The sequence below is a fragment of the Halichoerus grypus genome, chromosome X, assembly GCF_964656455.1.
Source record: "Halichoerus grypus chromosome X, mHalGry1.hap1.1, whole genome shotgun sequence".
Lineage (NCBI taxonomy): Eukaryota > Metazoa > Chordata > Mammalia > Carnivora > Phocidae > Halichoerus > Halichoerus grypus.
Window position 1 is genome coordinate 95,697,929 of NC_135727.1, and position 16,207 is coordinate 95,714,135.

The 16,207-nt window shown below is 37.8% G+C and overlaps 1 pseudogene; it reads left to right on the forward strand.

Moving 5' to 3' along the window:
• The first annotated feature begins 1,549 nt into the window (after positions 1–1,549).
• Positions 1,550–2,065, forward strand: LOC118543681 (cilia- and flagella-associated protein 276 pseudogene; annotated as a pseudogene).
• Positions 2,066–16,207: the final 14,142 nt, after the last annotated feature.

Below are 16,207 nucleotides of genomic sequence, written 5' to 3' on the forward strand. Positions count from 1 at the left end.
ATTTAGTCTTTGGTTTACCAGTCTTTCTTTCTCATTTTTCCCTTATAGTCTCAGCCCAAACTGGAAAATTTCTCCTCTAGCTCCTTGTCTGTCTAGGACTCAGATCCATTCCTTCAATTTGGGTTCTCTTAGCCAAGTAACTCAGCTGGGCAATCTTCCCCAAATCTTCAATTCTGTGAATTTCTATAAACTTTTTTTTCCTGCTTATTTTTCTCTGCTCATTGTCTATGAAGCTTTTCCTGGTGGAAAATGTTTATAAGAAATCAGATCCAACTGTCACAAGTAGCCATTTTGACTAATTTTTCCTATTCTATTACCCTGTGGTTTACACATGCAATGTTACACTAATGAGCTTGGCCCCTAATGCAGTAGTAAAATATTCCTTATTAGCACAAAATATGACACACAGGGTAAAAAACATGGGTAATAAGGAATGAACTGGGTTGTGGACAAAGTACAATCTAGGCCTCAATTTTCACGCCTACAAATCAGATGAGAAACAGTAGGTTCATAACTTGACTGTTTCATCAGAATCTCCTGAGGATATTCCATAAATCTAGATTCTCAGTCCACTCCCAGATTTATTATGTCTAGGGGTAAGGCCTGAGAATCTTCATGTTTAAAAAACACCCCCCACACACACACTGTTGGTGGGAATATAACTAGTGCAGCCACTCTGGAAAACAGTATGGAGGTTACTCAAAAAGTGAAAAATAGAACTACCCTATGACCCAGCAACTGCACTACTAGGTATTTACTCAAAGGATACAAAAATGCAGATTTGAAGGGCACATGCACCCTGATGTTTATAGCAACATTATCAACAATAGCCAGACTACGGAAAGAGCCCAAGTGTCGTCCATCAAATGATGAATGGATAAAGAAGATGTGGTACACACACACACACACAGGAACATTACTCAGCCATCAAAAAGAATGAAATCTTGCCTTTTGCAATGACATGGATGGAGGTAGAGTGTATTATGTTAAGCAAAATAAGTCAGAGAAAGACAAATACCATATGATTTCACTCATGTGTGGAATTTAGGAAAGAAAACAGATGAACATATGGGAAAGGGGGAAAAAAGAGGGAAGCAAACCAAGAGAGACTCTTAATGATAGAGAACAAACTGAGGGTTGATGGAGGGAGGTGCGTGGGGGATGGGTTAAATGGGTGATGGGCATTAAGGAGGGCACTTGTTGTGATGAGCACTGGGTGTCACATGTAACTGATGAATCAGTGAATTCTACTCCTGAAACCAATATTGAACTATATGTTAACTAATTAGAATTTAAATAAAAATTTGGAAAAAAAAAAACCACTCCCCCAATGAAACATTTTTCTTCTCATACTATAAATATCATGTGCTTGTAAAAGCAAAGCAGGTGAGTTTGGGTCTAGTAAAAATGGAGTGAATACATTCTATACTATCTCCCCAACAGATTATAACTAAGAACACTGCACAAAATGCTAAAAAAGAATAAGAGCAGCTGTGTGGCTGCACGGGCTTCCCATCCCTCACACCAGCGGCTCACTCCACATTTTACCATGCCTTTCACCTGAGACCTCTTCCAGCACCTTACACTGGATAACGATGATACCTTCCTGGGAAAACTCCGGGCTTCCAAGAAACTGCCATATAAGAACCCAGCTCACCTTGCTCAGCAACAGGAACCCTGGAGTCGGCTCAGCTCAACTCCCACAATCACCTCCATGAGGCGGGATGTTTATTTTTTTGATCCTGAGATACCAAAGAATGACCTGGATTTCTGCTTAGCAGCCTTGTACAACCACCACACAGGGACATTCAAGAACAAAAATGAGATACTCTTACACCAGGAGACCAACCAGGATACCCATGGAATCATCAAGACCCAATTCCCTGGAGAACTTTTACCCCCTCCTCTGCCACCTTCCATCACTTCCTGAGCTAACATCAGACACTGGATCAACCCTAAGAAGGAGTCTATCCACAGCATCCAGGGATCCATAGTGTCCCCTCACACTGCAGCCACCAATGGAGGCTATTCCCGAAAGAATGATGGTGGCTTCTTCTCTACCTAATGTTGGCGGGTCCCTGGACTAAATTAATCGTAGTGGAACATCCTGCTGCCCACCTCCATTAAATAGAACTGTGCTGGAAAAAAAAAAGAAGAAGAAGAGCAGGTGGATAGATATAGAATTCAATACTCAAAGGACAACCCAGCAATGAGTTGCCTGGGCTTTTTGTCCCCGTCTTTCACATCCTGGCTTAAGCTCTGTAGCAACCCCAAACCAAAACAACTAACAGGCACAGATAAAGTCAGATCCAATTGCTTTCTCTGGCCAGAGAAGCAGGAGTGGGGGACAAACCTCTCTTGACTCAACAACATGAGCAACAAAATAAGAGTCCCCTGCTCCTAGCAAGATGGAGATTGTCCCAAGCTGTTTTGAGTGCCAGCAAAGAAAAGGCAGCCCCTTCCTCCACTGGTATAACAGAGGCCGCTCCTGTGGAGTGGAAGACTCTTTTTTGTATTTTCCCTGCACTACACTGAACAAAAGTGGTGGTAATGGGAGCAGCAGTGGCAGCCCCACAGGCTCTCTTCTTTCACTGCTTTGCCCTAAGTTAGGCCCAGTCACAAGGAGTGCATGAAAATGTAGAGACATTAAAGCTCTGGCTTTCTAGCCAAACTACTAGAAGAAAAAAAAAAAAAAAAAACCCTGGGAATCAGAGAGAACTATTGAGATGATGAAGCTATCAATAGGGATTTTTAAATCTCTATATGAAGTACTACCTCAGTCCCAAACTGCTCATGTGTGTGAAACCAGCTGTAATGAACACAACAAAGATGTACAAAAAAAATACAAACTGGAAGGGCACTGCAATGGCTCTGAAAACTGAAGTGACGTCAGAACTGTAGCCCACAGAAGCTGGTTTAGGACTTGCAGTCTGGATGGAATTGCATTGAATGCCTGCGGAAACAAAATTTTAAAAATAACATTCTTTGGAAGATTTTTATAGGAATCAGAGTCTCATGATATATAGTATTCAAAATGCCCAAATACAATCCAAAATTCCTCAACATACAAAGATTCAGACAAATTTGAATAACTGTCAAGGGAAAAGGCAATCAACAGATGCCAACCTTGAGATAACCAAATGTTGTAATTACCAGATGAGATTTTAGAGCAGCTATTATGATCATGCTATAAGAAGTAAGGGTGAACAATTTTGAAAGAAATGCAAAGATATGTGTTCATCTGAGAAATAGAATCTATAAAAATGAACCAAATGGCATCCTAAAACTGAAAGCTACAATAACAGAAATTTAAAAATTGAAAGGGCTTAATAGAATGGTGATGACAGAGGAAAGAATTAGTAAATTTGATGATACATCACTAGAAATAATGCAATCTGGGTGCCTGGGTGGCTCAGATGGTTAAGCGTCTGCCTTCGGCTCAGGTCATGATCCTAGGGTCCTGGGATCAAGTCCCGCATCGGGCTCCCTGCTAGGCGGGGAGCCTGCTTCTCCCTCTGCCTCTGCCTCTCTCTCTCTCTCTCTGACTTTCATGAATAAATAAAAAAAAAAAAAAAAAAAAAAAACATAGAAATAATGCAATCTGAAAAATTGAGCTTAAAAAAAAAAAACTAGAGCCTTCGAGGCCTATGGAACAATATCAAAAGGTCTAACATTCCTATCATGAAATTTTCAAAAGGAGAGGAGAAAAAAAATTGAATAAATAATGACTGAAACTCTCCAAGTTTTGTGGAAAACAAACTTTATAAATCTAAGAAGCTCAGTGAACCCCAAAGAGAATAAACTGAAAGAAAACCATGCCTATACACATCGTAAACAAACTGCTGGAAATGAAAGATTAAGATAAAATCTGCAAAGCATCCACAGAAAAACAACATATTACATGTGGAGAACAAAGATCCAAATGAGTACAGATTTTTTCCATCAGAAACCATGGAGACCAAAAGAGTGGAACAATATTTTTAAAGTGCTAAAAGAAAAGACCTGCCTGTCAACCCAGAATACTATATCCTGTGAAAATATCCTTCAAGAATAAAGGGAAAATAAAGATGTTCTCAAAAAAAAAATCTAAGGGAATTCATCACTAATAGACTTGCTTTAAAGAAATTCTTCAAGTAGAAAGGAAATACTGACTAAAAGAAACCTGGAAAATCAATAACGATTGAATAGCAACAAAAATGGTAAATAACTGCCTAAATAAAATGGATCATTTTTTTGTCTTTAACTTAGTGTAACAATATAATATTTGTCAGAAGCAAAAATCATAATGCTATCTGATGAAATTTTCAATATAGATAGACATAATACATATGAAAACTTTATAAAGGGGAAAGACTAAAATTACTATATACTCACAAGTTTTCTTTATTTTTTGTGACATGGTAAGATATTAATGCTAATTAGATTGTGTAAAGTTGGGTGTATATATGGTATTCCCTTCAGCAATCACTGAAAAAAACAATTCAAAGAGATACAGTCAAAAACCCAGTAGAGAGATTTAAATGGAATTCTAAAAAGCATTTGAATAACTCAAAGAAGAGAAGTAAGGGAAAACAGAGGAATGAAACACATGGGGACGGGGAGAAACACATAAGAGAAAAGCAGAAACTAATAATAAAATGCTACAGCACAATACAACAATATCAGTAATTACATTAAATGTAAATCGTTTAAACAAACCAATTAAAAGTCAGCGATATTTAGATTGGATTTAAAAACAACACACACACACACACACACACACAAAGACACAACTATATGTTGTCTATAAGAAACCTACTTGAAACACAATGATACAAGTAGGTTAAAAATGAAAGGATAGAAAAGGATATAACATGCAAATACCAGTCAAAAGGAAAAAAGCTGGAGTGGGCATGTTAATATTAGACAAAATACACTTCAGAACAAGGAAAATAACCAGGGACAAAGAGGAACACTATATAATGATTCATCAAGAAGACATAAAAACTGAATGTGTATGCAACTGCCAACAGAGCTTCAAAATAAATGAAGCAAAAACTGACAGAACTGAAAAGAGAAACAAATTCACAACAATATCTGTGCATTTCAACATTCCTCTCTAAGCAATTGATAGAATGAGTAGCCATAAAATCAGCAAAGATATTAAAGGATAAACAACATCATCAACTAACTGAATCAAATTGACATTAATACAACCTTCCCCCCCCCAAAAAAAGAATACATACTCTTTTCAAGTGTTCATGGAAACATTTACCAAATTAAACCATATGCTAAGCCATACAGCAAACTTTGTTAAACTTAGAAGAATTAAGGTTACTAAAAATATGTTCTCTGACCATAACATGATTAAACTAGAAACTGATAACAGAAGGATATCTGGGCAATCTCTAAACATTTGGAAATTAAACAGTACACTAGTACATAATCCATGGTTCAAAGAGGAAGTCTCAAGAAAGTTAGAAAATATTTTGAACTGAATAAAAATAGAAATAAAGTATATTACAGTATGTGAGATGTACCCAAAATAGTGCTTAGAGAAAATTTTATAGCATTGAGTGCTTATATTAGAAAAGAAAGGCCTTACATCATGTATAGAGAAGTTGAATCACTATGTTGTGTGTTAACTATACTCAAATAAAAAAATGTTTAAAAACAGAAAGAAAAGAAATGTCTCAAATCAATAACTTAAGCTTCCAAATTAAGAAATGAAAAAAAAAAAAAAAAGACAAGTAACCTAAAGCAAGCAAATGGAAGGATATAATAAAGAAAAGATAAAAAATTGATAAAATTGAAAACAGAGAAAACAACAGTAATAGTAAAACAATAGATAATATCTAAACAAAAAGCTGATACTATGAAAATATCAACAAAACTGGTAAACCTCTAGCTTGATGATCAAGTAAAAGAGAGAAGACACACATGATGAATATCAGGAATTAAAGAGGAGATATCATTACTGATTCACAGACATTAAAGGACAATGAAAGAATGCTAAAAACAATTCTATGCACATAAATGTAACAGTTTGGATAAACTAGACCAATTCCTTGAAAAGCAAAGCCTACCAAAACTCACCATAAGAAAAAATAAATAACTTGAATAGCCTTGTATCTATTAAAGAAATTGATTTCACAGTTAAAATTCTTCCAAAAAAGAAAATTCCAGACCCAGCTAATTTCACTGTAGAATTCTGCTATGCATTTAAGAAGATAAGGGGACACTTCTCAATTCATTTGATGAGCCACCATTACTCTGATATAAGAAACAAATAAAGAGAATACCAGAAGAGAGAACTGTAGACCACATCCCTCTTAAAATAGATACAAAAATCTTCAATAGAATCTTAGCTATTTCACCCAGCAATCTGGTAAATACATCACACCAAGTGGGGTTTATCTCCAGGAATGCAAGGATGGTTCAACACCAGAAAATCAGTCAATGCAATCCACTGTATTAACAGATTAAAGAAAAAATGATTATACCAAAAAAAAAAAAAATGCAGAAAAATCATTTGACAAAATTCAACATCCATTCATGATAAAAACTCGCAGCAAGCAAGAAATATAAGGGAACTTCTCAACTTGATAAAAGACAGCTATAAAAACCCTATAGCTAACATCATACTTGATGGTGAAAGACTGAATGATTTCTCCCCATGACTAGGATCAAGGTAAGGATGCCCACTCTCATCACTCTTACTCAGTATCATACTGGAAGCACTAGCAAGTGCAATGAATCAAGAAAAAGAAATAAAAGTTATACATATTGGACAGGGGTAGATAAAACTATCCATATTCCCAGATGACATGATTGCCTACATAGAAAATCTCAAGTAATCTGCAAAAAAAGCACTTAAAGTTACTGAGTTTGGCAAGCTCACAGATACCAGATCAACATCCAAACACTTATATTTCCAGACATTAATAATGAACAAGTAGAAACCAAAATTTTAATAATACCATGTACAATAGCCCCCCCCCATGAAAGTTTTGCTATAAATCTAAGAAAATATGGTCAGGGTCTGAACGTGGAACTAAATAAAAATAAAAATACAACTTACCAAATTTGTGGCATGTGGGCAAAACTAGTGTGTAGAGGTAAATTTGTTGCATTAAATATATTTTAAGAAAATAAAGATCTAAAATCTGTAACCTAAGAATCCACATTAGGAAACTAAGAAAGAGCAATTTAGGACTAAAGCAAGGAGAAGGAAAGAAGTAGTAATAAAAATTAGAGCAGAAACCAGTGAAATTGAAAACAGGAAATAGGGAAAAGCAACAAAACCACAAGTTGGTTCTTTGGAAAGACGAATAAAATTGAAAAACCTCTAGCCAGGGCAACCAAGGAAAAAAGAGAAGACATAAATTGCTAATATCAGAAATGAAAGATGGGCTGTCATTCCCAATCCCCTGGGTAATAAAGGAATACTATGAACAACTCTATGCCCACGTATTTGATAACTTAGACCAAGTCTTTCAAATATGCAAGCTACCAAAACTCACAAAAGGAGAAGTAGGTATGCTGAATAACCCTATTAAAAAACTAAATCAACAATTAGTAACCTTCTAAAAGAATGCATCAGGCCAGATAATTTCACGAGTGAATTCTCCCAAATTCTCCACAATATCTTTCAGAAAATGGAAGCAGAAGGAATACTTCCTAATTCATCTATGAGGCCAGATTTAACTTAATACCACAATCTGGTAAAGACCTTACAAGAAAGGAAAGCTATAGACAAGTATCTCTCATGAATATAAATGCAACAATCCTCAACAAAATATTAGCATTAAATCCAACAACGTATAAAAAAAAATTATACACCATGACCAAATGGTATTTATTCCAGGTATGCAAGGCTGGTTCAACATTCAAAAATCAATCAATATAATCTATCACATCAGCAGGCTAAAGAAGAAAAAATCATGATTATATCATTATATGCAGAAAAATCATTTGATAAATCCCCAGCACCCATTTTTTAAGATTTATTTCTTTATTTGAGAAAGAGAGAGGAAGAGAAGGGGGAGAGGGGGAGAATCTCGAGCAGACTTCCCGCTGACCGGGGAGCCCAACATGGGGCTCAATTGCACAACCCTGAGATCATGACCTGAGCCAAAATCAAGAGTCGGACGCTTAACCAATTGAGCCACCCAGGCAACTCCCCAGGACCCATTTCTGATAAAAACTCTCAGCAAACTAGGAAATAGAGAGGAACATTATCGACTTGGTAAAGAACATCTACAAAATATCTATAGCTACAATCATACTTGAAACTGTACTTCAGTATGGACAATTTCCCCCAAGATCAGAAACAAGACAAGGATGTCCTCTCTCACCACTCCTATTCAACATCCTACTGGAAGTCCTAGGTAGTGAAATGAGATAAGAGTAAGAAATAAGGGTACATAGTTTGGAAAGGAGGACTTTTTTTTGCATATGACATGATTATCTATGTATAAAATTTTAAAAATCTACAAAAAGTTTCCTAGAAGTAATAAGCAAGCATAACAAAGTCACAAGACAGAAAAAAATTGGAAAAGTAGACATCTCCCAAATTTAAAATTTTTGCTCTGTGAAGGACAGAGTAAATGAAAAGACAAGCCACAGACAGAGAAATTTTTGAAAGTCACATATCTGACAAGAGACATATCTCAAAAATCTGAAATAAACCAATTTTATTTTTGTTTTTTCAAAGATTTTATTTATTTATTTGAGAGACAGAGAGAGAACGAGCAGTAGGGAGGGGCAGAGGGAGAGAGGGAGAAGCAGACTCCCTACTGAGCAGGAAGCCCGATGCGGGGCTCGATCCCAGGACCCCAGGATCATGACCTGAGCCAAAGGCAGACGTTTTAACGACTGAGCCACCCTGGCGCCCCTGAGATAAACCAATTTTAAAAACTGGGCAAAAGATTTCAGTAGATATTTTACCAAAGAAGATGTATGGATAGCAAATAAACACATGAAAAGATGCTCAACATTCTTAATCATTAAGGATATGCAAATTAAAACTACAATGGGCTATCATTATACCCCTATTAGAATGGCTAAAATAAAAAAAATACTGATATTATCTAGTGCCAGTGAGTCTGCAAAGCAACTGCGATTCCCAGATGTTGCTGGATGGAATGCAAAATGGCACAGCCACTCTGGAAAGCAGTTTGGCAATTTCCTATAAATTTAAACACACACTTATATATGACCCAGAAATCCCACTCCTAGGTATTCAGCCTATTGAAATGAAACTTACGTTCACACAAAAACCTGTACATGAACACTTATGGCAGCATAATTTGTAGTTGCAAAAATCTGGAAACAACCCAAACGTGCCCGATTCTGTGAATAGATAAACATAGTGTTGTAGTGAGCAATAAAAAGGAACAAGCTATTGACAGCTGCAACAACGTGAATGAATCTCAAACACATTGTGCTAATTAAAAGGCACCAGTCTCAAAAGGTTAAATACTGTATGATTCCATTAATATGGCATTGTTTAAAAGGCAAAAATTATAGGGACAGAGAACCCATCAGTGTGGTTGCCAGGGGTCATAGGTAGGACAAGTATTTGGCTGCAAAGAGGTAGCAGGAGGGAATTTGGGGGATTGCTGGAATTGTTCTATATCTTATTAGTGGCGTTACAAAAATCTATACATGTGCTAAAACTCAATAGTGAATTCTACTATAGGTAGCTTAAAATAGTAATGCAAAATAATAAACGATTCTGATATTTTAATAAATTCAATAAAAATAATTTAAAAAGAAACTCAAGCAAAGCAGGAAAAAAGGCATCAAGAGAGTATATGTCAATATAGGTTGTCCCAGCTGCCTCTTAAAGAGAAAGGGTCTGTTTCCTTTTGTTTGACACATCTTTCTTTTTTTCAAGTAATAATAATTATAAAGTTCTAACACTGCTGGTACTGATTGGGAGTGTTCATAAAAAGAAGGCTACGGTCTTGTTAAAATAATCTCTAAAAACTGAATCAGCTCAAGTGAATTAAATCTATTGCATAGTATAATTAATTGTGTAGAAACCCATCATTAAGATAACCCTAAAACCCTTGAGTCAAAAAATGACCAGTTCAGAGGCCACGTATAGACATGACCTAGGATTAACGAAAAATTGTTCTGCCAGATAGCATCTCGATTTTTTTTTCATATTTGTAAAGGGTAATATTTTTTGTTCTTGTCATCTTGACTACAATTTCTGAAAGTAACCAAACATTGCAATTTTTAAAAAGGGTTTCCAAGCAGCTATGTGAATTCTTCCCAATCCAGAGGAGGAAAATATTTGTAGTGAATCCGGTTTGAATAACATGGTGGTCTTGTTTTTGCACTTAGCCAAGATGGTTTCATCAATCACAGGAAATGACACTTCCCACAGAAAGAAAATAAGATGTAAATTAGCTAGAGGAGAGAACAGAGCAGGGACTATTCCATTTGGAATAAGAAAGACTCAGAAAAGCAAACTGTCATGCAGGAGTTATGATCCTATTGCATTTTCATCACCTAATTTCCAAATGACTTGCAGCCTTCCTTCCATTTATGAAATCTGCATTATTTGACTTGCTAGACCTGGCCTAGAGGGAAGAGAATCATCTGGCAAAGGTTGAAAGACAGCAACCATTCAGGAACCTGGTGCTTCTCCCTATAGAAGCACTGTCCAATGGAAACACGTTAGCCACATATGTAATTGTAAATGTTCCTGTAGTCACACTAGAAAAAGAAAAGGAAAGAAATGGGATTCATTTTAATAATATTTGTATTTAGGGGCGCCTGGGTGGCTCAGTTAGTTAAGCGGCTGCCTTCGGCTCAGGTCATGATCCCAGGGTCCTGGGACCGAGCCCTGCATCGGGCTCCCTGCTCAGCAGGAAGCCTGCTTCTCCCTCTGCCTGCCACTTCCCCTGCTTGTGCTCTCTCTCTCTCTGTGTCAAATAAATAAATAAAATATTTAAATAATAATAATAATAATAATTGTATTTAATCCATTATATCCAAAATAATATTTCAACATGTAATAAATATGAAAATTATTAATGAAATTTTACATTTTTTTCATACTAAGCCTTCAAAACCCAGTATCTATTTTATACTTATGGTATATCTTAATTAAAAGTAACCACATTTCAAGTACTCATGGGGCGCCTGGGTGGCTCAGTCATTAAGCGTCTGCCTTCAGCTCAGGTCATGATCCCAGGGTCCTGAGATGGAGCCCCGCATCAGGCTCCCTGCTCAGCAGGAAACCTGCTTCTCCTTCTCCACTCCCCCTGCTTGTGTTCCTGCTCTCGCTATCTCTCTCTCTCTGTCAAATAAATAAATAAAATCTTAAAAAAAAAAAAAAAAGTAACCACATTTCAAGTACTCAATAGCCCCATATAGCTAATGGCTACTGTATTGAAGAGTGCAGCTCTAAAGAGTTTATATCCATGAAAAATGTGAGACAGGATCATTTGCTTCAATCAGTCTTTGGAACTAAGAATAAGTATTTGGAAGAGAAGACAGACTGGAAGAAAATTGAGCAAACTGACTTCCCTGGAAAAGATGAAAAAATATAAGATTGAGCTTTAGTACAACCAATATTATTGTTTACCCTTATTAAGGGTCACAACAGATAACAGGCCCTGTGTTGTGTTTCCTTTGAGAATAAGCTAAAAACTCGTTTGTACCTTGAAGCTTTTCTTGATGAGACCCATCTTTTTATTCACCAATTGGTCACCTGACTTTTGTCTCTTTACCTCTTCATTTTCTGCCCTGTCCCATCCATGACAGGTAATGAGGTATAGTGGAGAGTACATAGGCTCTGAAAGAAAAAGATTAAGAATTACCCCCCCCCCCCAGGCTCTGGCTCTGCTTAATGTCTCTTACCCTCATTATCCTTATCCTTGCCACTAAAAGTGCCCACCAAGAAAGTCGGTCAATGGAAAGGCGGCAGGATATATAACAGGAGTCTCGGCATCTTCACCCATGGGTGAAACCCAGAATTAACAGCACTGATGGGCATTTCCTTGGCCTCCTTGTTGGCCCAGTTCATGACTCTGAGCTTCTACCTGGAATTCTCTCTGAACATTCCAGAATAACTCAGTGTCTATGTCCACTGCTGTGATTTACCTGCTAGAGTAGCCTCTGCCTGATGCCAATGATTGCCTAAAGCATGCCCCAACTTGCTCTTCCTGTCAGTTTTTGGCATCAGCCTGCCCAGGTGTTCTTGCTGGGCCTATTCTCTGCAGCTGATTCATTTTGCCAAACTTCCGTTCTTCCTGTTGGAGGTCCCACCAATCAACCCCACAATTCCACGCCAGTCTTGAGCCTGCTAGCAATATGAAAACTTGCCAGGTATATTACATTGAGCAAATAAACTAGCCTCAGTTTCCTCATTTGTGAAGTAAGAGTAAATAGTATTTACCTCACAAGGTTATTGTGAGGATCAATGAGATAATGCATGAGAAAATGCTTTGTAAACTAAGGAAGCGTTAGTTATTAAATTTGCTTAGTACTTACTATCCTCATGGTGTTGTCCTCATAAGTAACACTTTAACAACTACCAATATTGTAGATACAGTGCTTACATTCCTAAAATTTTTATATAACACTCCTTGAATGGGAGTGCAGGGTTTAATTTAACTAGTTATCATATAAGAAATTTTAAATAATCCAAAAGAGAGGCAAGAGAAAGATGGGAAACAAAATTATTGAAGTCAAGAGCACCATATATGCTTTTCATACTTTGGGATTTCTCACTGTGAAATGTTAGCCCTTCCATAACCTCCCTTGATCAAATTTATGTTCTGTAGTTAATACTTCAGATGGCAAGTCTAACTGAAAATGTGAAAATTATATTTTTATTCTTGGGAAAACTTTGGAGCAACCTGGGTTATAGTCAACATTGCAAAAAAAAAAAAAAATAGTTTCTTCAATAATTTCCAGAAAAAGAAATGCCAGCAAGCACAGATTATTTGTGTAGTGAGACAGGAAATTTGTAAGTCACCTCATCAAATAAAAACTGTAAAAAGCCAGATTTAGAGTTGATGTCATAGCATCCCCATCCCAACCAAAACCCTACAAATCTAGACAGAGACTCACTTGTACTTCTGATAGTATAAACTTGAAAGAAGAAACTATTTCAACTCTCTTTCAGAAGAAATTGATCTGGACACCAGCAGAGAAATTAAAACCAGCTTAACTCATGGAGATTTCCTAAACTCGTATTTTCCTAGAAAAGGGGATAAGGAGATTTACTGGCTTCCTGTATAATTTGTATAAAACTCAGTAGCCAAGCATGTTGGGACTTTAAGGATGGTTCAACAGTGGAAAGGGATAAGCTATTCCCTCCCTAAATGCAAAGCCCAGGCTGGGGACACTAACTCAACAGTGAAGACTATTGGGCTTCATCAGCCAACAGGTAAACCACCTTACCCATGGCAGTGCAGCAAACACTGGCTCAGTGTAAACTGGTGTCCCTTGCCAGTGGGTTCTGTTGTTCAGTGGGAGGCATGTAGTCATGTTGCAGAGTCAGATCCAGGCAGGAAGAATTCACCCCAGGTGGTTCAAATGAAAACGACTTTTATAAAGGTCTACTTACAAAATTGTGAAAATCAAGAAAACAAACAAGGGACATTGAGTCACCCAGAGACTAGCACTAGCAGGAACCCATTATCATCCTTAGACCTCCAGCTCAAGAGAACTGGAACCTTGGGGGAGCCTCCTGGTGGGAGCGATGGGCCAGGAGAGATGCTGCTGGGGCCTGATGGAATGCCAGAGCCTCTACCGGCCTAACCCACGGGTCAGCAAACATTTTCTACAAAGGGCCAGGTAGTGAATATTTTAGGCTTTTTGAGCCATACAGTCTGCATTACAACTGCTCAAGTCTGCAACTGTAGCATGGAAATAGCCATAGACAATATGTAAATGAGTGATCAACAAAACTGTGTTTCAATAAAACTTTATCTATGAATATAGACAGTGGATGGAATTTGGCCCATCAGCCAAAAATCTAACCCAAAGGGAGCTATTTAAAATACTTCCCACATTCCTCATACTCTTTACTCATTGTTGCTGATATCTGAACAAAAAATATTTAATCAATAAGAAATATTGTTTTGTAATACAAAGAACTGCAGCCAATAGGAGATATTCAAACTGAGAAATGCCAGCTAATATTATTGGGTAGTATTCAAATGACATTTGTTTCTCTCAGCAGGGTTAACAGTACTACATAAAATCACATGTCAAAATTGCCATGTTAAGGACTTATTTTGCTCCCAAAACTTATTTCTTGAACCACAACTCAAAGGATTTGCTTTAAGTATACTGTGCATATAAAATGACTAATGTTGATCTTATTTGCAAGCATGACTCACCACTGGCAACCAATAGGACCACAAACACACACTTATTAAGTGACAATGGCTACAAGAAGGGCTGAAGAGCTCATGATCATTTTTCGACATAGTTCTGCCCTGAAAATGTCGACCTAAACCTCCCACCCAGTGTGTCAGCATTACCTGCTCTTGCCTTCCATTTGATGACAGTGGATTCCTTCAGAACAGTGACATCTCTTTGTTGATCGCTAAACTGGACTTCTTACAGGGGAATTATATTATAATACATATTCTCACTTTCCTGATTTCTCCGCTGCTGATTTTTCTGAGCCAGATTCGGAAACAACATGTTTCTTGGGTGATGTCAGGAAAGAAATCCCACATGGAAACTCTACCACATCCAGCATAGATTGGGCTGATGGTAACTGTACTTGTTTCTACCCTGTGTACCCATGGGACAGGGCTTTGTGAACTGCCATGCTGGACCTCCTAGGTGTAGGGTCTTGGTAACAGGTCTAAGATCCTTCTGTCCCTGTGGGGTGGAGCAGCTATGTAAGCACTTAAATCTGGTTCATTTCAGAGCTAGTCAGACTATGGGCATTAGACCTCTTTATCTATAGAAGCTCCTGAAAGGAGAATTGTCAAGTTTTCTGATAGTCACAATGTCATAAATTGGGACAAAACTTCCCATGAGGTGTAGTGCTAGGGATGAAGAATTCTGACCAGAATGTTTTGCCATAAGAATGGCTTACCAGCTCCCAAATATGTGTTCGGTTCAATGACATTAGGAAAATGGTGATTTTTTTTTGAGTAGCATGATTTGCATTTTTAATTCCTGAATGGAAAACATATGCTTTATTTTTTTAAAGATTTTATTTATTTATTTGTCAGAGAGAGAGAGAGAGAGCACAAGCAGGGAGAGCAGCAGGCAGAAGGAGAAGCAAGCTCCCCGCTGAGCAAGGAGCCCAATGTGGGACTCGATCCCAGGACCCTGGGATCAAGACCTGAGCTGAAGGCAGACACTTAACTGACTGAGCCACCCAGGTGTCCCAAAACATATGCTTTATTGTTGAAGAGCCAGCTCTGTGGTCCCATCTTTTCACCAATACCCTTCTCCCACCTCCTGATACTTCTCTCAGTAGGACCTCAGGGTCTTCAGGTTGCCTTTTCAATAGTACATTCATTTATTCATTCAGCAAATTGTTATGGAGTATTTATTATATACTAGGCACTCCCCTGGTCTCTGAAGATAAACTATACACAATCCTGCTGTCGTGGAGCTTATAGTATATATAATAGGGGAGATAAGCAATGCATGAATAATTACACAGAATAATTAGTCAAATAATCTAGTCCCCTAAATAGTACAAATTACAAACAATGAGACATGGTATGAGAAGTGACTAGGTGTAGGGGCACCTGGGTGGCTCAGTTGGTTAAGCGACTGCCTTCAGCTCAGGTCATGATCCTGGACTCCCTGGATCGAATCCTGCATTGGGCTCCCTGCTCAGCGAGGAGCCTGCTTCTCCCCCTGACCCTCCCCCCTCTCATGTACTCTCTCTCTCTCATTCTCGCTCTCTCAAATAAATAAATAAATAAATCTTAAAAAAAAAAAAGAAGTGACTAGGTGTATAATGGGGAGGGGGCATGTTTCAAGAACAGGGACAGCAGACCCAAAAGTAAGAGGCAGGAAACACTCTGTGAGTTTTTGAGGAATTGGCAAATTCAAGTATGGCTGGGGTATGGGTGTGGTAGGCATGGAGAGGGGCAACCCAGAACCCCATCCAGGGAAGGACTTGCCCCAACTGTGAGCTCCTCCAGGATCTGCCAGGGCTGCAGAGACCCACTTTGCCAGAGTTCATGCTAGGGGTCACACCAAGGTCATGCTAGGTAGA